General features: G+C 35.2%; 1 pseudogene; it reads right to left on the bottom strand.

Moving 5' to 3' along the window:
- Nucleotides 1-2735: 2735 nt before the first annotated feature.
- Nucleotides 2736-12332, bottom strand: LOC124524450 (elongation factor 1-alpha 1-like; annotated as a pseudogene).
- Nucleotides 12333-24885: the final 12553 nt, after the last annotated feature.

Genomic DNA, 24885 nt, shown 5'->3' with positions numbered 1-24885 from the left:
TTTTGTTTGAGTTAGAGTTACGTAATTGCCAAGGGTTTCTGTCAGGAGAGAAAATTTCATTCAATTGTCCATTTAGAGAAAAAATTTGTTTTCTCTGAAATTTTGAAGTGGCTATAACTCTCCAAGAAAATGGGAACATTGTTGACACCTGATTTCCACTGTTAGGGATCAAATCACTAAACATTTGATTTGTCACACCGTATGCTCACAGTATGGGGGGGCTTCTTGCTAAAAATGTTACTTTAAAAAAAAGTTACTTTAATTGCACTTCTCTCTCTCTCTTTTGGCGGGGGGGGGGGGGGGGGAGGGGCTAGTCCAATGAATAAACTCACTTTGGAAATATCTTGAACTCAATCAGAGCTGAAGTTAGAATTCCACTTCTTTTAAAAAAATTTTTTTTAATGTTTATTTATTTTTGAGACAGAGGGAGACAAAGCGTGAGTGGGGGGTGGGGTGCAGAGCAGGAGACACAAAATCTGAAACAGGCTCCAGTCTCTGAGCTGTCAGCACAGAGCCCAATGCAGGGCTTGAACCCACAAACCATGAGATCACGACCTGAGCTGAAGTCGGATGCTTAACCGACCTAGTCACCCAGGTACCCCAGAATTCCACTTCTATTGCTTAATGTCTAGGTTATCTGGGTTGCATTATTCTTTGTAAAATGTAAGTCAACTCACCAAACTCCTATTGGGGTATTATGTACATTATTATGGCATTATTGTGAGCACTGGAATTAGAGACATGGGCTGGGACAGTCTCTTTGCTATTTTTGTTTTAGTATTGCTATATTGAATTGAAAGAAAGGACACATACAGAAAGCTTTGCACCATAATTGCCTCATATTTTTAATTAACCATCTGTAAAAGTTAATTACATTTTCCTGTAGGGGCTAACACATTTTTCAGTGGTTAAAACATTTGTTTTTCAGCATGTCATTTAAGAAATTGGATATGATTACCACTGAAGTTCACTTTAATTTTACTATCTTATCTTGAAAAATGTGTGAAAATTCAAGATTAAAATGGGTACTTTGTGCATATAACATACCACTATGATTCTATACAGCAGTTTATTAGCAAAGTTTTAAATGTGTAGGAAACATGACTGACTCATTCTAGGTAGACCAATTGGAAATATTTGCCTTTTTGTATTTTGTTTTGTGATAATTGTAAACATACAGGTTTGTCTTTAATTTCTTTATTACTTCTGTGGTATGATGTTTTTTAACTCCTAGGATGACATAGTGGTTTTAAAAAAAAATACAGTCTGCTTTATTGTTTCGCATGATGCTCATAGAATGATAGTAATGATTCCAATATAGGAAATATAGTAACTCAGAGATCGTAGGTAAAAATTATATATTACACTTACATATCATAAATGCTTATGCCTATCCATCATCTGTTAATCTATATGCCTAGAAAAAAACCCACACACTTACATTTAAATGTTCTGCTATTACTGTGTTTTCGATCTGGGAACCATGTGTGCTTTTTCTTTTTATCAATGTACATCCAATTCTTAGAACTAACACATAGTTAGTTCTACATATACATAGTTCAACATATATATTTGTTGAAAAATGGATAGATGGGCTAATGAATGAGTGTAGTTAGAGAAAAAGAGTGTTATAGAGAGTACAGGGAAGAGAGCAATTAATTCTTGCTGGGGAATTCTTTTAGAATAGGTGTTACTTTAACTGGTTCTTAAAGAAGGAATGGAAATGCATACATTAGGAAAAAAAAATGAGAAATTTTTCTAGGTAGGAGAAACAGAGCAAACAGACTTAAAGTAGAACACATGTATTTTGGGGGATAGATAGCATAGAGGCTAGTTGGTAAAGACAGAGAAAACATAAAAGGAAGACTGGCAGATATGTTCATAAAATTATGATTGGGACATCTATTTGCTTTTGAATGTTTTCACACAGAATTAGATTTTTTTTTCCATACGTGATGAAAAATTAATCAGCTGAAGACCAACATGGTGCTTAGTATTCTTTTTCTTCTCATTAAACTTTTGTTTTAATGGATCTCAAAATTCTGTGATGGATTTTTGGTCAAGTTTTGACTAAAATCAGTACTTTTAAACGGAAACAACTGGACCAAAATTTCATTCATATGTGGAATTTAAGGAATGAAACAGATGAATATAGGGGGAAAAAAAGGCAAACCGTATGATGGACTTTTATCTATAGAGAGTAAACTGAAGATTGCTGGAGGGGTGGTGGGTGGGGGATGGTTTAAAGGAGTGATGTGTATTAAGGAGGGCATTTGTTGTGAGGTGTTGTATGTAAGCGATGAATTAACAAATTCTACTTCTGAAACTAGATTACAATATATATGTTAACTGGAATTTAAATAACTTGAAAGTACAAAAAAAGTACTTATTTTATCTCCTTTACTTCGGAATGTTTTATTGTTATCTTTAACCAGTCTTTTACTATTAAACTTAAATGGTCAAGTAACACAAACAGTTCTGAGACCATTCTTCCACCAGTGATGAAGACTGGTGGGGAGCCTGGGTGGCTTACTCAGTTGAGTGTCTGACTCTTGATTTTGGCTTGGGTAGTGATCCCAAGGTTGTGGAATCAAACCCCTCGTCTGGCTCTGCAGTGAGCAGGGAGCCTGCTTGGGATTCTTTCTCTGTCTCTCTGCCCCTCTTCCCTGCTTGCTCTTTCTCAAAAAGAGAAATAAAAAAAAAAAATGATGAGTGACAGATATTGGGGATAGTATTCATTTAACCTTCCGAGCTTTTTGGGAAGACTTGGTGACCTCGCCAGCTCCAGTTGCCTTCTCTTTCAATGCTTTTATGACACCCTCAGCAACCATCTGTCTAATATTACAAACAGCAAAATACCCCAGAGGAGGATAGAGAAGCTCTCAATACACATAGGCTTGCCAGGAACCATATCAATTATGGCAGTATCAACAGATTTCAAGAAGTTGGGGGGCCATTTTCCAGCTTTTTTCTAGAACAATGATCAATCCAATGTGAGCTGTGCAACAGTTCAGCATAGGTGGGTATCCAGTACTGAGTTGGCCTGGATGGTTCAGGATAATCACCTGAGCTGTAATGCCAGCTCCTTGCATTGGTGGTGGCTCATTTTTGCTGTCACCAGCCACATTGCCATGACAAACATCCTTGACAGTTATGTCCTTGATGTTGAAGCCCACATTGTTCCTGGGAAGAGCCTCCGTCAGAGCTTCATGTGCATTTCAACAGACTTTACTTCAGTTGTAACATTGGAACAAAGATGACCACCATTCTGGGTTTAAGAACAACAGTCTCCACTCTGCCCACAGAGACAGTATCAATACCAACAATTTTGTAGACATCCTGGAGGGGCAGACACAAGGGCTTTTCAGTGGGATGAGTTGGAGGTAGAATGCAATTCAGAGCTTCAAGCAGTGTGGTTCCACTGGCATTACCATCTTTATGGATGGATAAATATACCTTTAACCAAGGTATATTAGCACTTGGCTCCAGCATGTTGTCTCCATTCCAACCAGACATTGACAAAAATGCTGCTGTGTCATGGTTGTAGCCAAGTTTACTTCTTTTTTTAAAAAATGTTTATTTATATTAGAAGAGGAGGGGCAGAGAGAGAGGGAAATAGAGAGTCCCAAGCAGACTCCTTGTTGCCAGTGCAGAGCCTGACATGGGACTTGATTCCATGAACCACGATAGCATGACCTGAGCAGAAATCCAGAGTCAGACGCTTAACTGACTGACCCACCAGGCACCCCACCAGTTATTTTAATGTAGGTGATGGCTTCCTTAATGATTTCCTTGTATCTCTTCTGGCTATAGAATAGCCCAGTAGAAGCCATTTTGTTAACACCAACAATTAGTTGTTTCCGACCCAGTGCATAAGGCAAAAGGGCATGTTCACAGATCTGACCTGCTTTAGATTCGCCAACACGATCAGCAACAATCAGAATAGCAGAGCCAGCCTGAGATGTGTCTATAATCATGTTTTTGATAAAGTCTCTGTGTTCTGGGGCATTAGTGATATTTGCTGATCTCAAATTTCCACAGGAAAATAGCAATGGTGATACCACAGTCATGTTCAGCTTTCAGTTTATCCAAGACCCAGGCATACCTAAAGGAGCCCTTCCCCATCTCAGCAGCCTCCTTCTCAAATTTTTTGATAGTTTGTTGATTCTACCACATTTGTAGATCACATGACCTGTGGTAGTAGAGTTGGAGAATCAATGTGTCCAATGACGATGATGTTGACACGAGTCTTTTCCCATTTTGGTTTAGGTTTAGGTTTAGTGGTGGTTTTCACAACACCTGAATTCTGCCAGCAAATCTGTTGTGCAAAAGTGAAGTTCAGTATTCTAATAGAGAACCCATAAATGGCTTTAGTTTCTTCACTCAAAGAGTGAAATGATGGGGGGCACCTGGGTGGCTCAGTTGAGCATCCAACTTTGGCTCAGGTCATGATCTCGTGGTCGGTGAGTTCGAGCCCTGTGTGGGGCTCTGTGCTGACAGCTCGGAGCCTGGAACCTGCTTTGGATTCTGTCTCCCTCTCTCTGCCCCTCCCCCACTCATGTGTGTGTGCTCGCTCGCTCTTTCTGTCAAAAATAAAACATTAAAAAATTTTTTTTAAAAAGTGAAATGATTGGTCTGGCTATGGTCTTCTCAGGTTTTATATAGTACTAATATATCAGTATAATTGGAATCAAAACCATCTGATCTAAAATGATAAATTCATTCTTTTGCAAAATTTAAATGGCTGCTTGTATCTACTAAATGATTTCCTGTAATATTCCTTACAATTGTTAGCTTATGACCCAAATTAGCTGATTTGTCAGTTATTAATACCTCTATAGATAGTTCAATTTTGCCTCTCCCTTATCTAAGAAGTTTTCCCAGATCTATTGGAAAATTATGAAAAATAATTTTTCTGGCCCATTATTACTAATAGGTTTATTAGGGCATATCTACTTTAAATCCTGATAGAACAAGGTAGATCATAAATGAAAGCATAACATTAGATTCATACTTATATTTTAATACATAGTTTTTGGGTAATATTTATAAATAAATGGTTCTGAAGACCACATGTAATTTGTGTAATGTTAATAGCTTAAAACTGCTTTAATATTTGAAAAAAATTGTATATTCTAATAGTGTTAACTCTTTCTGACTGAATCATTTATATGCTCAATGATAGCTGCATGACTAAGTACAGCACAGTGTGAGGATCAGATTCCACATAATTTTTAGAAGCACTTTTGTTATTCTGATTTTTTAAAATATTTATTTATTTTTGAGAGACAGTGTGATCATGGGAGACAGAGAGGGAGACACAGAATCTGAAGCAGGTTCCAGGCTCTGAGCTGTCAGCACAGAGCCCGACATGAGGCTTGAACTTCCAAACCACGATATCATGACCTCAGCTGAAGTCAGACTCTTAACCGACTGAGCTGCCCAGGCTCCCTTGTTGTTCTGATTTCTAATCAAGACTGAAGACAGCTTCAAAATTCAACACCTCATTTTACCAAATATCAATGCCAGCATCAGCGCCAGTGTTTTCTTAACCTCATATCAATTCTGCCCTAAAATAAATTAAAGTTCTTGGATACCCGTTACCCACCTTCAGAGTTAACATCATACTCATGGTACTGTTCTCAAAATTAAGATAAGTGGGGTGATACTATAAACACTGGTAAAATACTATTAACTAAAATACAAAATTTATTTGGATTTTGCTATCTTTCCTTTATTTTTTTTTATTCCAAGATCTAATCCAGAACCCTACCTTGCAGTTAGTTGTCCTCTCTTCTTAGTTGCCTCTGGTTTGTGACAGTTTCTGTCTTTTGTCTTTCATGACATTGACATTTCTGAAGAGCATTTGACACTTTTGAAAGTATTTTATAGAATGTCATTCAGTTTGAGTCTGATGTCTGGCTGATGTTTTCTCATGATTATGTTGAAGTTTTGAATTTTGGTAAAAAAAATAGAAGAGATGGGCCCTGCTAATATGAATGGATCACATCAACAGTTGCATGATGTCAGTATGCTTGTTATGCTGATATTAACTTTGATCTTTTGGTTAAGGTGATGTCTACCTAGTTTCTCCAACTGTATAGTTACAATTTTACCTCAGGTAATTAAGCAGTATCAGAGGGAAAATCATTTGAGGTTATACAAAATTCTGTTTCTCTTTGTAATTTTATTCACTAATGTTGAGCTACAACAATTATTACTGTGGGGTTCTGGTCTTCCTTCATTACATTTATAAAATTGAAAATTTAATGAAGAGTTTTATTTATACTGCCATGGACCCATCGATATTTGCTTTAATCTCTGGGTTATTATACAAAACTATCAATTCTTGTTTCTCAAATTGTTTTAGATTTGGCCACTGAGAGCTCTTTCATATTGGTTTCTGTGTCCCTTTGACATGCTGTCATCATTGTTCTCTTCTTTTATCAGTTCTTTATCTCTTGGCAATATTAAGATACTCCTGGTTTATGTTTATTTTCTTTATCTTTGCCTTAGAATCAACTACTTCCAAGAGTCCCTGGTCCCTTTTATTGGGGGATTGTATTTAGAAACTAAGGTCTGTGCACTGGTTCACTAGTTGTACTAGCTGCTACCTCAGTATCACTGCTCTAGGTTCTCTCGTTGGATACAGACAGGAAATGCTTCACACTCCTATATTTCTTTTATATACACACATATTTCTAAAAGGTGTGAAATCATACCAAACTCAGAATAACTAATAACTCCAAACAACTGATAACTCCAAATCTAATCCAGCATTTTGGGATTTATTATATCATTCTTTATTTGGTGATTTCTGACTTCTTCCATCAGTGGGAAACCTGTCTTTCATTTTCTAAAGTATATTTATTTATTTGTTATACATGTAATGTACAGTTGACCATGAAAAATACAGGGGTTAGGGGCACTGACATCACTCTAAGTCTAAAATTTGTGTGTAACTTTTAACCCACTTCCCCCACAGAATTTAACTGCTGGTAGCCTACTTTCGGCCAGCTTACCAATAACAGTTGATCGACACATATTTTGTATGTTACACGTATTATATAGTGTGTTCTTACAATAAAGTAAGCTAGAGAAAGGAAGATGTTAAGAAATTCATAAGGTAAATATATTTAGAGCGCTTTACTTTAGTGAAAAAAAAATCTGTGTGTAAGTGGACCCACACAGTTCAAACCCATGTTGTTCAAGGGTCAACTGTGTATCTCTATCTCTATATATTCATTGTGTTCAATTATGGCAGAAATGAGGGCAATAGCTGGTAGCTGTATAACAGATGTCAACAGTAAAAGGGACTAAGTACATTGAGATTCTGTGTTGAACCAGTGGGTTCAATTAAAAGATTGTTTGACTTCTTGACTTTTTCAGCTGTTTCTTAGCTCAGTAATTAAACAACCTAATGCCTTTGAGAGGATTTCAAGGTCCAATAAAAATGGAAACCTGTATCATCTGTAACCAAATTTTAACATTTAGTATTAGTATACCTCTAATAAAGTTGGTATTTGAAAGCATGCTTTGCCTATTCAGCAGGCAAAATTTAATAATAATGTTGATACTAGTAATAGCAATAAACACCTAAATTTGTATAATACCCCACAACTTCTCAAAGTACTTTAATATATTAAGTCACTATGTTGGCAGCGAAAAGAGACGGAATAGTTGTGTTACAAAATACCAGGTTCAAACATTGGCTAAATCCTGAGTTTATATTCACCAAGTAAGCACCGTTGTGGCACAGGGATTGTCATCTACTCTTTGATCATTTTGTACTTGTATTAGTCAGGATTCTATCAGAGAAGTAGAACTAGAAGAATCTGGACCTCCAAACACAAGCCAGAGTCCACGACTATGAGTGAAAATCCATACGGATTCTTGTTGCCTCTGACCTTGATGGTATGGCTGTCTTGTAGGAACCAGGACCTTCCTCTTGGAGCTGAATCTATAGCTGGGGTCAGAGAACAGAAGGAGAATCCAGAGGAAGACTTTGCGAATACCTCCAGCCAAAATGATGAGCCAGCAGGTAAGTGACGATGTGTGTGAGCTACTAAATAGCTGCCACTTCGCTTCTGTCTTCCACAAAAACCTCCCATAGATGGAAACATACAAGAAAAGGCATTTTGGGAAATGCAGTTCAGCCTAGTAAAGCTGACGCTTTACAAAGCCATCATACAGTGCCTAATTGTTCTTTAGCAACCTTTGAGATTTTTTTTTTTGCTTAGTTTAGTTTTTTTAGTGTAAAGCTAATAAAATTATAATGCTGTTATGAGGATTAAACTTATAAAAATATGCAAAGCATATATTTAAGTATTTCACATATTTGATTTAGTAAAAATAAATCTTTTCTTCATATATGTAATTAGTATCAATGATTTCATTCACTGCCTTTTGAAAGAGTCAAGAAAAACTACAGCAATCAAAAGCTTTGAATTACTAACAAAAATAAATGTACACAATGAGTATATTTTAAAGATGAAGTCAAGAAAGACCTCTGTGGAAATTATTAAGAAAGAGAAAAGTTGATACTTCAGTTTTGTATACATAAGTATATAATTTCTAAAACAATTCTTTGTGAATGTGTAAATATACATTTGCAAATATTTAATTCTTTAGGTTCAGTACTTGTGAGATTAAATGTTAAAAATATGTAATGTCTGTCCTGAATACTAGTTGGCAATCAGGTAACTCCATTTCCCCCCTCCACCACCTTTCTTCCTTATCCCACAGAATCTTGATGTACTTCTGGATGTGACTGGATATAGTAAATGAAGTTACTAGTTCAGTTACTTCAGTTTTGCACCAGAGTTATTTTAAGTTAAGATAATGCTAAAGAATAATAAGTGTATGGGGGTGCCTGTGTGGCCCAGTCGGTTGAGTAACCGACTTTGACTCAGGTCACGATCTTGCAGTTTGTGAATTCGAGCCCCATATCGGGGTCTGTGCTGGCTGCTCAGACCCTGGAGTCTGCTTCTGCTTCTGTGTCTTCCTCTCTCTGCCCTTTCCCCGCTCATACTCTGTTTCTCTCTGTCTCTCAAAAATGAATAAACGTTAAAAAAATTAAAAAAAGGATAATAAATGTAGGTACTTTTGCTTTCCATATGCACCTGTTTTATTTAAGTGGTATTTTTGTTTAAAATGCAAAATTATCAGTTGTCTCTGTTTACCTTAATAATATTTAAATATCTGTGAGTTTTGGGTTTTTGTCTCTAGATAATATCAAAATTACCCTACAACATTAATCTTTTATATTGAAATATTGAGCATTATCTGGTTATGTTATAATACCCTTGTTTATTCATCAAGTTACTAGATCAAAAAGTTAATGTTGTATGTGCAAAGCTCATACAAATTGATAAGAAAAATACTTTGGCAATGTAAGAAAAAGCAAGTTTGATAGAAAATTCACAAGAGATTTTAAAATATTAAAAATGGAAAAAATATTTCAACCTCATTTATAATTACTTGAACCGTATGAAATTGCCATTCTTGTGTATCAAAATCAGTCTATATTGATAATTTAGTATTTTTTAAACTAGTAATGTAAGAAGTTAAAATGAAATAGAAATTTTATTTGGTGTTTTAAATTACCAAATATAAAAAATAACATAACTAATGCTGATAAGGACAGGAAGTGTATTGTACTGAAAAATATAATCATAGTAAATACAAACAACATTATTTTCCTGAAAGGAAATTTGTTACCTTATACCAGCAAATCAAAAATAATTATTTAGACAGAGAACAAGACCGAATATGGTATGTATATGGACATGGTTTGTATAGGATGATAGCCTGGATTCAAATCTTTGGTTGGCCATTTATTTTCTGTTTATCTTGTATAGGTTTCTTAACCTCTATATGCTTCCATTTTCTCATCTGTAAAGAAGAAATAATTGTGGAATTAAATATGATCATGAATATGAAAAAAGCACAGTGTCTAACATATAATAAGTGATAAATTATGGCAACATTCTAAATGAGTAGCAAGAAAAGAATAAATCAGAGTTTTTACACTAAATGAAGTAATAAACAGCCCTCTGTACTTAAATCATGACATATTTTTAAAGAATCAGAATAATCCTTTATATGAAGTGCAGTTAAAGCATGATTATATATAGCATATATAATATGATTTCAATATGGAAATCTTCTAAAAATTAATAGTGGTTTAAAAAGGCTCAAAAATTTCAACTTGATTCAGATCACTTTGAAATGCTACAAAAATATTCATATACCAAAAATTCTTTAGATGTACTAGAAAGACAAAAAAAGTTGAAGTCATAACTAGAAGAAACTCTAGTGAATGTTTGTAATGTAGTGATATATTAGTCTGGGTTCTCCAGAGAAACAAAACCAACAGGAGCTATATATACCTGTTATATTTGTTGAATTATTATAAGGAATTGACTCACATGCTCATGGAGGCCCAAAAGTCCTAAGATCTGAAGTCAGCAAGCTGAAGAACCAATGATATTGATACCAGTCTGGGTCTGAAGGCCTGAGAACCAGGAAAACTGATGGTATAAGACTTGGTCCAGGTTGTTGTTAGAGACTGACAAGGCTGTAAGAGAAAAGGAAAAGCTGTGCTCTTGGTATGTAATGTACATATTTTCCATAGGAATAGCATGGACTAAAATATTTTTAAAACCTTAGATCTTGAATCCTATTAATTAGTGTATATGTTTCACTTAGGAAAATTACCTAACAGTGTTGTGAAGTGTTAGATTTTGAAGGAAACAAGCCATGATTTATAGGAAAACATCACCTAAAGTCTGCTGAATTTAGATTATCTGGCATTTCAATTTGTTTTTTACCCTGTTCTCAAGGTTACCATATTTAGTTAGTGGTCATAAATCAGATTCATAAGGCAATCTGTTATTCTTATTACATAGCGGGTGAGGTTTTTCTACCATTTTTTCTTACATTGTTTCAATAAAGAAATACACACTGAAATAATTTATTAACAATACAGCTTCCGTTATGCAGGGTTAGTTTATATGAACAAGTTTAACACTGTTTATTAGCATAATTGGTTATTTTAGAGGCAAATGAGCAATTAGTATTAATGCATTAACAGTAGTGTCTTAGGGAGATTAGGGCTGCTATACCAAAATACTATAGACTGGGTGGCTTATACATAGCAGAAATTTATTGCTTACCATTCTGGAGGTGGAAAGTCTAAGATCAAGGTGCTGGCATGGTCAGATTCTAGGGAGGACTTTCTTACAGGTTGCAGATTGCTGACTTCTCTTTGTATCTTTACATGGTGGAATTTGGTGAGAGAATTCTCTCAGACCTCTTTTATAAGGCCATGGTTCTCATTTATGAGGTTTCTAACTTCATGATTTAATCACCTCCTAAAGGCTCCATCCCCCAGTGCCATCATCTTGGGAATTAGGATTTCAACATATAAATTTGGGAGAAACAAATACTCAATATAAAGTTTGTTGATGTGTTCTTACATAATTATCTAAATGAATTGTTCTTGAATGTACAGCCATACATATAGGTATACACAGAATCATCTGTTGTGGTAGGCAAGTGTGAAAAATTAAAAAAAAACTAATACTTATTGTAGATACATTTTTTAACATTTAAAGCATTTTTCATTTACAACAATGAAATCTTTGGCTTACTACTAAAGCTAAGGCTACCTTAGAAAACACAACTTGTGGATATTTAACTTATGGTAAAGTCTCTAATTTGTGGTAAAAATGTATAAAATCAACGAGATGCCTGGGTGGCTCAGTTGGTTAAGTCTCTGACTTTGGCCCAGGTCATGATCTCATGATTCACAAGTTCAAGCCCTGATCTGTGTTGACAGCTCTGAGTCTGGAGCCTGCTTCACATTCTGTATCTCCCGTTTTCTCTACCCTCCCCCCCTCAAAAATAAGTAAACATTAGGAAAAAAAAATTTAACATATTTTTGAGGCGTCAGTTTATTTTACAATTCAGAATATACTAGTCTGTAGAAACCAACAGTATATAAATGAATTTAGTGGGGTTATTTAACCATTTTAAAGTCAATTTCGAGTAGTATGAAACTGGGCACTGTGGAAGAATATAATATGGAGTTATTTGTACTTTTTCATCATTTCTACATCATCATATGCATTTAAACGTATAGAATGCATAAGACACATTGACTTAATGCATAGTAGTGCTTCAAATAAAATAATTGAGCAGAATTTGGACCTTACTTAGCTCCAACCTTTACCCAGGAATACGTGATTGATCATATGATAGGGTTGATTGTCCACCAGAAGTCTGTCCACCCTGTCATCATACAGTGCTGTTACTGGATAGCTGTTCATGTTCTATCTCTCTTGTACTTAGAAATTTTCATGTGCCTGAGTTATAGTGAATGGAATACAAACAGTGGTAATGTGCATCAGTTATGGCTCTGGAAAAATAAAATCCTTTTCATTCTGCAATGGTCTTTCTCTTTCTGACCAACTTCAGTGTACCCTGTAGGTTAATCTTGAAATCTGTGCATTGAAGATGGCAGTCTGTCAACATAGATGCCTGAATTAAAGCATGGATGTGGGTAGTCCAAAACCTGGTTATTTTCCCAGTAAGGTTTTGTTAGAAATAATCAATTTGTGTGTACATGTGTGGGATGTTAAGCCACTGAAATTCAGTGACTACACAGATTCTGCTTATATTTTGCAAGCCTCAATTAGACAACATTTACTGCTGTTAATTGTTTAAAATGTTGAAAGGATTGAGCAAAAGATTTATGCATTATAACTACTTCTAATGGAGTGTGTATGTACATGTGCACATGTCTGCCCACGAACACTTGATACGGAGTTATTTCAATTACCACCAAATCTGATTAAGAAAAAAAGTTAATTCTAATCCCCGGGTACATCTACTATAGAAGATCTCAGGTCTTTAGGGAGAGTCAGGCTGTGGCCATATAATTAAACAGATAACTACCTAGAATCTTAATTGCTATGTTATAATATATTATACCATAATAAGTGCTGGAGATACAAGTGAGATCTCATCTCTGCTCTAAATATGGGAAAAATGAATACTATGTGGGAAAGTGTAAATGACATGGGAACTAAAATATGGTAAATAGTATTGTGGATAGTAAAGTGAAAGTTTTTTCATAAAAGGAGATTAGAACAAGGAAAGTTAAGGAGACAAATTTGCCTTATGTTTAGAGAACACTACTTAAATGCATTTGCAAACATAAGGAAGTCAGACAAGGCCAAGTTTGAAAGAATAATCCAGTGAAGTATGGAGAACTTTCTCAAAAAAAAAAAAAAAAAAAAAGAAAGAAAGAAAAGAAAGGAAATCTTTGATTAGGTTTCAGATTTAAATGTTTTTTAACGTTTATTTATTTTTGAGACAGAGAGAGACAGATCATGAACGGGGGAGGGTCAGAGAGAGAGGGAGACATAGAATCCGAAGCAGGCTCCAGGCTCCAAGCTTTCAGCACAGAGCCCGACATGGGGCTCGAACCCACGGACCGCGTAATCATGACCTGAGCCAAAGTCGGACGCTTAACCGACTGAGCCACCCAGGCGTCCCAGTTTCAGATTTTTAAACATGCAAATTATCCTTTGGGAAACAGCTTTTAAAGGAAGGTATCTCAATTCTTGAGAGCTAAAGATAACTGTAGCTTAGGAGCATAAATTTCTGGGAAGCCATAATGAATTTATAAAGGAAACAGCAGACAAGAGAGTCCCTGTAATTCATAAGGATTTGAAGATACATATATTTTTGCAGATTATTTTCTAAATTGAAAATATGCAGAACAGCTAAAATTAACATTTTAATGAATTGTGTAACATATAAGACTGTAACCCCTTCTTATTTGTCAAATAAATCTAGATCCAAGTATAAATCAGAGGGAATAGGAAATACACAGGTGAGAGATTATATTTTTCAAAAATCGCTGTAGAAATATTTATGTTCCTACTTACCCTAATGGAGCAATGCCAGTCCTCCATCAATAGATTGGGTCTACTTTTCCTTCCCTATGTATTGGGTAGGCTTGTGATTCTTCCCCACAATGGAGTATGGTGGACATTATGTTACATGATTTATAAGGCTACGTTTTATAAAGAAAACCACATATGGCTTCTTCCTGGCAAGGTTGTGTATTCTTGCTTGCCCTCTGCACTCATAGTTTCTTGATACACTTGGAACTCACTCGGCCATCAGATCCTTAAGAAGCCCATGCTGTATCATGTGGAAAGACAACATGGAAAAACCCATATTTAGAAGAACCGAGGTACCCATCTCATATCTAACATCATCCTCCAGTCATTTAAGGGAATTCTCCTCACATTATTCTAGCTCCTACTCTTTGAGTCTTTTGTTTGAATCTCCAGACATTCTGAAGCAGAATCAAGCCATTTCCCCTGCACCCAGCTGAAACTGTAGACCCGTAGTATTCATAAATATAACAAATGGTTGTTTTACTGCACTAAGGTTCAGTAAAGGTGCTACTGTCTCACTTTCTTCACTTCTTATGTGACTTGGAAATCAGAAGTTAAACTTTCCTCTCTTTTTTTTTTTTTACGTCTGACTTTTAAATGAGAGGATTTGGGGATGTTAACAAAACAAAGCTTTCATTGTTTAACTTAGCATATTCATCTATACATTTTATAAACATAAAACTTATAATTTAAAATCCTTAAAATTACTAAAATCTTCTTTCTGTCTTGCCTTTTTCTTCATTATTATTTATTCATTAGGGGCATTCATTATCTATGACTATGTAAAAAAAATTATCACAAATTTAGGAGCTTGAAATGATACCCATTTATTATTTCACAATTTGTGTGGGTTAGAAGTCTGGGTACAGACTTACACGGGTTCTCTGCTAAGGATATCATGAGGCTGAAACCAGGCTGCATACTCATCTGGAAGCTTGAGCAGGAAATGATCTACTTCTAGGCATCCTAAGATTACAGGCAGAACCCATTTCTTTTCAATTGTCTGATGCATTGACACTTATGTATTCTAAGCCAGCAACAAATAAAAAGAGTGTTTATCTCTGCTTATTTGAGTGTCTGATCTCTACAAGATGTTTTGAAGGGTTTCTCTAATTAGGTCAGGCTTACAAAGGACAATCTCCATTTTAAATGACTTAAAGTTAGATGTCCTACCCAAACTCAAGGAGAATTTGGCATGGGTACTAGGGTGTAAGAATCATGGGGACCACCTAGTGTGTGTTTTCCATAATAGGTAAGTGAATTCTTACTCAATATTTCATTCTCAGTCAAGACATAAAATCTTGATTTCTTTGGCAAATATTTGTAAAACTTTACTATGACCAAAGGTCCAATATTTGTTAACATACTATCATCATGATGAAAAGTACTGCTCTAAATTTCATGAATGTCAAACAGTTTTCCATTCAAATTTTATAAAACTGAATAATTTAATAAATACAATTGAAACTAGAAACTTCTGTGGCATTAGGGACAAAAGAATCTGAATTCAAAGTCTAGCTTTGGGGGGCTGCCTGAGTGGCTCAGTCAGTTAAGTGTCTGACTTCAGCTTAGGTCATGATCTCATAGTTCATGAGTTCGAGCCACAGTTGAGCTCTGTGCTGACAGCTCACAGCTTGGAGCCTGCTAAGGATTCTGTGTCTCCCTCTCTCTCTGCCCTTCTCCTGCTCATGCTCTGTCTCAAAACTAAAGAAACATTAAAAAAAAATTTTTTTTTAAAGTCTAGCTTTGGGTCTACCCATTGTATGTCTTTGTACAAAATGTCTTATCTCTCAGAACCTCAGATTTCTTATCTGCAATTAGCATATTTTATTTCTGTGTTAGTATGGGTGGATTCAAAGCAATCTAAATTATAAGTTTTGCTTCTGGCTACTAAAAACTAGTATGTGAAATATAGTTGCATGTATATATAGTATATGTATATTATGCATATATGTATATGCATATATATGTAAAAATATACTATGTATTATGAGACCTATACATATATATAACTGGAAAGTCAGAACAAGTTTCCAACCTAATATTATATCTTTATTTCATTGGGTAATTTTTCATTTATTATACTGTGCCAAAATGACATCACATTCTGTTTTCTGTTTTTATCACCATTTCATACTGAAAAGTACAAATATAAACAATAAATCTTGTCTTTTCAGGTAGAACAAAGTTACCTTCCTTTTAAAAAATTCCTTCTCTTTTTTTAATGTTTCTTTTTTTATTTTGAGAGAGAGAAAGAGGGAGAATGAATAAATGTGGGCATTGGAGGGGCAGAGAGATAGGGAGAGAGAATTCCAAGCCGGCTTAACACTGTCACCGCTGAACCCTGATCATGCACCGCTGATCATACAGGGCTTGATCTCACAAACTGTGAAATCAAGAGCAGACACTTAACTGACTGAGCCACGTATGGAGAAATAGTAAGAAGGAGACAGATTTCAAGTTAAAGGGAAGAAGAGCATTCTAATAGTGAAATCTGCCTCACTATACCAATCTAGAAAAGTTTCAGATTAACCAACCTGATGTTACGATAAAAAATTGTATCTTTGGAATCTTGGGGAAACTACTGTTTCCATCTGGGAATTCCTGGTAGTTTCTAAGATCTTTCATGAATTATAAAGCCAAGTTTCTCTTAGCCTTTTTGGTGAATAAATTTTGCACTACCTTTCAAAAGGGCAGTCAGCATAATCCAGAAGTCCTCCCTTAGGGTGTATTTTGTTTATGCCTGATAACTGTGAGTTACATTCAGCCCATCATGGATGGTTTTATAGAGACACACTATGAACAACATATGAAAGTATGTTACATATGCTTTTTATTGCTAACGCCCTCTCTTTTATGGTGTAATTGGTAGTGTTTTATTATTTTATTCCATGCTCTCAGTATTGATGATTCTGAAGTCAGAAGTGGCTCTAGAGATTTCAACTGTAGTTTGAGGATCTTCATTCTTGTGTTCTGCTATTGACATCATTCAGCTACACTTTGTGTGCTTCTATCTGGCATGCTGTCAACAATCAAGTCCTAGCTATACTCCAATTCAAATACCAGAGAACGTATTTCGTTTGTAAGTATTAGCTGGGCATTGCGTTTTATTCTAGGCTGCATATTAGGTCATTGATCATCATTCAGTCACCCTTGGTCCACTCTGCTGATGTGGTCTAAAGTCAGTGTCCCCTTCTTTACACTGATTTCTTCAGTGGATGTCTGTTATTGAAAAGTTTTACATAAGAAGCTGTATAAGAAATAATTGTATATATTCAGTTGAGTGAACTATTGTTTACCATATGTGATAATCATTCATTTATTTAAAAAAATTTTTTTTCAACGTTTATTTATTTTTTTTGAGACAGAGAGAGACAGAGCATGAACAGGGGAGGGGCAGAGAGAGAGGGAGACACAGAATCGGAAACAGGCTCCAGGCTCTGAGCCATCAGCCCAGAGCCTGACGCGGGGCTCGAACTCACGGACCACGAGATGGTGACCTGGCTGAAGTTGGACGCTTAACCGACTGCGCCACCCAGGCGCCCCGATAGTCATTCATTTAATAAGCAATGACTTCTACTAGGGCCAAGATCTATGTAGGTGTCTCCAAAAATCTTTTGCCCTTTAATATCAAAGTAGTAGAAATTGTATTCAATAATCATATGACACAGATGCTACAGAGATGGAAGAATTTTCTACAGTATGTCTCAGTCCTTCGTTATATCCCAAAAGTGTGTCTCAATGTAGTGACCAGAATTCCAGCAAGTAAAACAGCATGTCACCCCCATAGTTGGACTCAGTAAATCAACATAATTTGGCCCAACAGCAGAAGGGGAAATGTCTTAATTACATGATAGAAAGGTAGTATTTTGAAGTCCTTTACTGTGCATTCTTAAGGAATTTTTAATAACAGATTTGACAGTAAGTGGTTATTGCTTTGTGTGTTTATTTTAGAATCTAGTCTTAATGTAAGATTTACTTTTGACTAACCCAGTAATAAGATGTTCCAGTATTTTCTTTATCTGGGCACCTAGTACATGGCAGAATTTTATTTAGTGAGAAAGCTTCCAGTTTCTTCTTTAACCAGGTGGATATTGAAATTCACCCTAATTTTCCAGCTGGTTAAAGACCTAAATGTAAAATAATACTTTATTGTAAAACTGTAAGAGAATATAAATACCTTAAAGTGGAAAACTTAATTTTAGAGATATTTTATGAAAAAGCATGATTCAAAAAATAAAATATTGATATATTTTACTGTGTCGAAAACAATTTCTGTTGGGTGAAAGATACAATATGTAATATTGTAATATATACAATATATTATATGTTGTGTATAATATATATATTGTATATATTGTAACATTGTATATATTGTACATATATACATATATACAATATATGTATATATATACAATATGTACATATTTATATGTATATATACATATATATTGTGTATATATTGTAATATATTTTATATATATCATATATATTTTAATATTATAATATAACAATGTTAAAGGACAAGTCATAGAGTGGAGAAATGATAATATATCTACATTATCATATGTATGACTGGAGAGGATATATATTCAAAATAGTTTTTTGAAACTACATGATAAATAATAAACTAACAGGGGCGCCTGGGTGGCGCAGTCGGTTAAGCGTCCGACTTCAGCCAGGTCACTATCTCGCGGTCCGCGAGTTCGAGCCCCGCGTCGGGCTCTGGGCTGATGGCTCAGAGCCTGGAGCCTGTTTCCGATTCTGTGTCTCCCTCTCTCTGCCCCTCCCCCGTTCATGCTCTGTCTCTCTCTATCCCAAAAATAAATAAACGTTGAAAAAAAAATTTTAAAAAAAAATAATAAACTAACAGAAAAGGGAAACTTACAAGATTACTGAGAAACAGGAAACCAGAAAAGTAAATAAACATTTCAAAAATACTCAACTTTGCATGAAATAAGTAGAAGAAAAACTCTACAATAAGCTACTCTTTCAAATTTATCAGAGGGCAACAATCAGAAAGTTTGGCGAATATCAAAGAAGGAAAAAAACAATTCCTTTAAGTGTCTACGTTGGAAATATCATGCTGAAGAGCTTTTAACAATGTGTTGTGAAGGTGAAGGTGTAAATTACTTATGACTCAATAAACCGACTTCTAGTTAGATACCCTAAAGAAAGTGTTATGCACATGCAGCAGGATTCATTCCAGAACTGAATTCGCCTATATATGCCATCAATAGGTAATTGAATAAAGATATTGTGGAATTTTTACAAATGGAACATTGCATGAAGTTAGAATGTATTACATAATATGTAGCAAGTGACTAAAGCATGTTGGAAAATGATATATCAATATCCTTAAAATGTTACAGTATATGTATACATTTTCATTAATACATATTTCATGGAAAAATACAAATATATGCAAGAAAATTACTCAAAGAGATGGAAATAAAGTAGAACGCAAGAGGTTTTAATTATATCTGTGGGGGGGGAAGGGTGTGGTATGAAGCACGTGTGATAACACCCCAACATTTGTTAATTATTAGTGGCCAAAACATAGGTGATTTGGGATTTCTATCCACTTTATTTTTTTTGATTTTTTAAAAGCTTTTATTTAAATTCCAGTTAGATTACATACTGCACATTAGTTTCAGGTGTATAATTTAGTGATTCAACACTTTTATACAACTCTGGTACTCATCACAAATGCCCTCTATAACCTCCATCACCTATTTACCCCATTCCCCCACCTGCCTCCCTTATGGTAACTCTCAATTCTCTATAGTTAAGAGTTTATGTCTTGCTTTGCCTCTCTCTCTCTCTCTCTCTCTCTCTCTCTCTCTTTATCCCTCTGCTTATTCTGTTTCTTTAAAAAAATTTTTAATATTCATTTTTGAGAGAGAGAGAGCGCAAGTGAGCACGAGATGGGGAGGGGCAGAGAGTGAGGGAGACACATCATCGGAAGCAGGCTCCAGGCTCTGAGCTATCAGCACAGAGCCGAGCCTACGTGAGGCTCGAACTCACAGACTGCGAGATCGTGACCTGAGCTGAAATCCAGTCAGATGCTTATCCGACTGAGCCACCCAGGCACCTCTCTTTTCTTCTCTTTCTTAAATTCCACTATATTGTCTCTAACTCTGTATATTCAGTTTAAAAAATTACCTTTCAAGGAAACATTTTTGTTCCAGGAAGAGTTAAGTGCCTCTGCTTAGTTATGAAATGTAGGAGAGATAGGCATTCTCTCTTCTTAAGTGTATATGAATAAGTACTTATTTCATAAAGATAGGCCAGTAGTGTACAGAGAAGTTGCTTAGGGAACATGTAGTCAAAATTATTTTGGGGTCCAGAAACTTAAAAGGAAAAGATACAAGCAGTTACTTTTTCCATTTCTCAAGTGGTTTATGCTCTTTTTGAAAGAATTTCCACTGATTTAAAAAAGAAGGAGAAGGAGACGGGAAGGTCCCTTTGTTCATCAATAGTAATTACAATGTGGGGTTTGGGAGTCCAGACTGATGTGTTTACTCCACATTAGAGACTGAGAACTGTTGGAGTGGAGTGTTCTGACCAGCCTGTGACTAAGCCTCAAAGTTGCTCCACAAAATCATTTTTGTGTGTGCTCATATGTCTGGAAAACTCGCCAGTTTATTAGGGTAAAATGATAGAGCTCAAAATAAAACAAAAAGAAGCACAAATATGAGGTACTTCTGCAACAAGTGTGAAAAGATCGGGAGTGATCTAACCATTTTCCTATAAGGATATTCATTTTGCTGGAGTTCTGTTGCTCTTCAGTTTATAGAAGAAATCTGCTAATGTGAAATAATTTTAAATTCTTCACTGCCATGATTTTTAGAGAGGCGTATGCTGTTTCTTATCTGAAATTTAGACATTTGATCACATGTTTAAAGAGAAGCAGGGATCATATATTCACTTTGTTTGCCCTTTTACTAAGTATTAATATAGGCTTCACAGTTATTGTGAAGATACATAATGTTAACCATATTAATTAATGAAACAAAGCTTACAGAAGTGAAGCCATCTGCCTGTAGTTTTGCGGCAAAGTGCCTATAGGTAGGACATATTTGTTGAATGAGTAAACAAATATTTATGACCCAAAGTTGTGGTTTAAAGCAAGGGCTGGCTTTGTGATTCATGCTCTTCAACGATAACTCACAGTTGACATTTTATATATATATATTCTAAAATTCTGATTGTATTCCCTTAAGATCAATAGCTACCATTAGAAATATTCTTCCATTTAATTCACAGGATGTTCAGATGTTGGGTGCTGTAAAGGGAATTTTGTATGCCTGAATAAAGCCATGAATTTCATTTCAAAAGTCACCTAAGATTCTCAAGAATGTCTGAGATCTGAAACATGCCAGTGAACGTGGAGGATGGTTTTAAAAGTATATATTCAGTCAGACTTTTGGAGCAAAACTTCTTGAGGATAGAAAATATTAAAAATCTTACTCTCTAATTTATGAGTTTCTAGGAATTATTGTATGCTTCCAGAACTTGTTTTGTGCATTATGTAGTTATTTGAGTAGAGCATCAATCACGTCAAACAATTTGGGATCATTGTAGTAATAATTTGCTTTCGAGTCCCACATATTAATCTTTAGAGCTTATCTGCTGAGTCAATAATTTTGAAATCACCTTTTGCAGTAATTAGAACATGCAATAGAGATTTGTGCAAATGAATGCACTGAAAGTTTTATGTGGTGGTCATTATAGCCATACGTCATCTTACTTTTCTTGGCTGTACTTGAAGGTGGGATTCCAGACTCATGTCTGTGCACTAGTGAAAGAGACATTTCTGAGAGAGGTCTTCTGGCTGGAATCTGAAAATCTTTTGAGAAGACCAAACAATACTGTTTTTGTTCTGTTTTGTTTTGTTTTGTTTTTTGAAGGGGAAGATTCAAGGTTGAAAAGTAGCTCAGGTAGGACATCACTGATATTTTTTTTCCCTTTTAATTGAAGTATACGTGACACACACTGTTAGATTAATCTCAGGTGTAAAACATACCGATTTGACAACTCTGTAGTTATACTATGCTCACCACAACTGTAGCTACCATCTGTTACTGTACAATGTTATTACAGGACCATTGACTACATTTCTTATGCTGTGCCTTTCAACATTGTGGCTTATTCATTTTATAACTGGAAGTCTATAATTCTCGCTCCCCTTCACACTTTTTTCCCATCCCCCTATTTCCCCTCTCTCTGGTAACCAGCGGTTTGTCCCTCTATTTATGCGTCTGTTTCTGCTTTTGTTTGTCTGTTTTGTTTTTGAGATTCTACATGTAAGTGAAATTATACGGTATTTGTCTTTCTCTGTCTGACTTGTTTTATGTTGTATAATGCCCTCCAGGCATTTATGTCACAAATGGGAAGAGCTCATCCTTTCTTATGGCTGTACAGTATTTGTGTGTGTGTGTGTGTGTGTACCATATCTTCTTTATCCATTCATCTGTGGATGGACATTAGATTGCTATGATATCTTTGCTATGGTGATTAACGCTGCATTAAACATAGAGGTGCATGTATCTCTTCAAATTAGTGTTTTCATGTGCTTTGGGTAAATACCCAGTAATGGAATTATTGGATTGTATGGTATTAAAAAAAAAAATTAAGAGCCTTCATAATGTTTTCCACAGTGGCTGTACCAGTTTGCATTCCCACCAACAGTGCACAAAGGTTCCTTTTTCTCTGCATCCTTTGTTGACACTTGTTATTTCTTGTCTTTTTGTCCTAGCCATTCTGACAAGTGTAAGATGATATCTCACTGTGTTTTGATATTTATTTCCCTGATGATAAATAATATTATTGAGTATCTTCATGTGTCTGTTGGCCATCTGTATGTCTTCTTTGCAAAAAAGGTCTTTTCAGGTCCATTTTTTTAAGTTGGATTATTTGTGTTTTTTTTTTTTATATATATATATTGAGTTGTATAAGTTCTTTATATTTTTGGGCCACTTGTTGGGTATATCATTTGCAAATGTCTTCTCCTATTCATCAGGTTGTTTTTTTTCACTTTGTTGATGGCTTCTTTCACTGTGCAAATGCTTTTTATTTTGTTGTACTCCCAATAGTTAATTTTTGCTTTTTCTTTTCTTTGTCCTAGAAGACGTATCTAGAAAAATGTTACTAAGACTGATGTCAAACAGATTATTACCTGTGTTCTGTTCTTGGAGTTTTATGGTTTCAGGTCTCATACTTGGGTCTTTAATTCATTTTGAATTTATTTTGTGTATGGTGTAAAAAGCCCAGAAAGCAGAAAAAAAACCAGAAAAAAGAAATTACTACTACTAGCAGTAGTTGTAGTAGCAGCAGCAATAGCAGCAACACTGATAGAAAAATAATAGCTTACTTTCATTGGAGGTTTTTTTTTATATATATATTCCAAGAACTTGGCTATGTATTTGTATAAGAAAATGGAATTTAACCTTCATGACAACCTTACTATATAGATGGTATTATATTATATAGATGGTATTAAAAGATATCAAATTTTTTGCCCAAGTAGCAGGGAGAATGCAGCACAATCAATTCCAGACAGGATTAACTGAGAATGAGTTTACATTCAGGTTGTAGACACCTGCATGAGTCACCAGTTAGGAGATAATTGGAGAGTGAAGGAAAGATAGAAGAATGTAATACCAAACACTTTGTTTGTTTCAAACTTAGATAACTTGACTGTGTTACTCATATAAGCATGGAACTGATATGAAATAGACTAAATAATTAATACACTCAATATTAACGAATGTATATCTAAAACTTTGGGATGCCTTGACTTGTTAAGATGGGATATCTAATGGGAGGGATGGATCAAGTAAAAGTTTGGTATCAGAAAATTAGTGCAATAAAATCCTTGCTACTTCTGTAACTATCACTCCTCTATGTCTATCAAAGTGTCTTATCAAATTTCATGTATTTCTTCAGAAGTTTTTTAGTGCCTGTTCCATTCCATATACTGCTGTGCTCTTTATGCGTTATGCTGATAGGATGGTGCCTCATCGTATGAAATGAGGTCCCTATATTCACTGATGCATTGAAGGATACAAACTCAGACACAGCTGACTAGTATACAAACACAGAGGCACCATAAATTTGAAGAGTGCAACATAAGAATTTTAAAAATTATAAATTTTATCCTTGAAACTATAAGGATTGTCAGATAATTCTTTCATGGTAATGTGATATTTACTCTGTTCAAGATGTACAGCTGTACTTTATGCAGAAGGCAGGTACTATGTGGACAGGGAATAATAACAAACTTGCATGCCCTCTGCTTTTAATAAGTATATTTTCACACCCTCTAAACATACTTACTTCTCATTTAAATATCTCTGGGACATTGATGTGGGGCTATGCTATTACAAGATTTAATTACAGGATTTAATTCTCTGCAAGAATGAGAAAACTGACCTCCTATTTCAGCACAAACGTCTTCATCTACCTTCCCTGGTTTCTCTTTTGTCAGTGCCCTGATTTTCATTCCCTTGTAGTTTCTCCCCTACTGTCAGCACCACCACTCCAAAAATAAGTAAATGAACAATATATAGAAGTCACCCATGGGAGCAACCTGTGTAACATAGATATTCTCTGAGGTTTTCAGATCATTCCCTCTTACTTGGGTGGCGGCTGCTTCTCAAGGATTTTTGGCTTTCTCTTTTTATCATTTCCATATCTGTGTAGCAACATCTGTCTGTAGTTTTAAGTGTGAGAGGAATGCTGTAGTCCTGTCCTGGCCTCCACAGATTAAAAGTTTTTGAGAAAGTTTCTCTACTTTTATTGTTGTATACAGGACATATCCTAGAGCCTTAACTATTTCTCCATGAAATTACATTCACTACGATTGTCACACCTTACAATCAAGTATCCAATTCATGCTTCAGAA

Source organism: Lynx rufus, unplaced genomic scaffold (genome assembly GCF_022079265.1).
Source record: "Lynx rufus isolate CCGP_SWC_20201006 ecotype Redwood Valley unplaced genomic scaffold, mLynRuf1.p SCAF_10, whole genome shotgun sequence".
Lineage (NCBI taxonomy): Eukaryota > Metazoa > Chordata > Mammalia > Carnivora > Felidae > Lynx > Lynx rufus.
The sequence above is the reverse complement of the archived record's forward strand: the minus strand, read 5'-3'. Positions and strand labels throughout refer to the sequence as shown.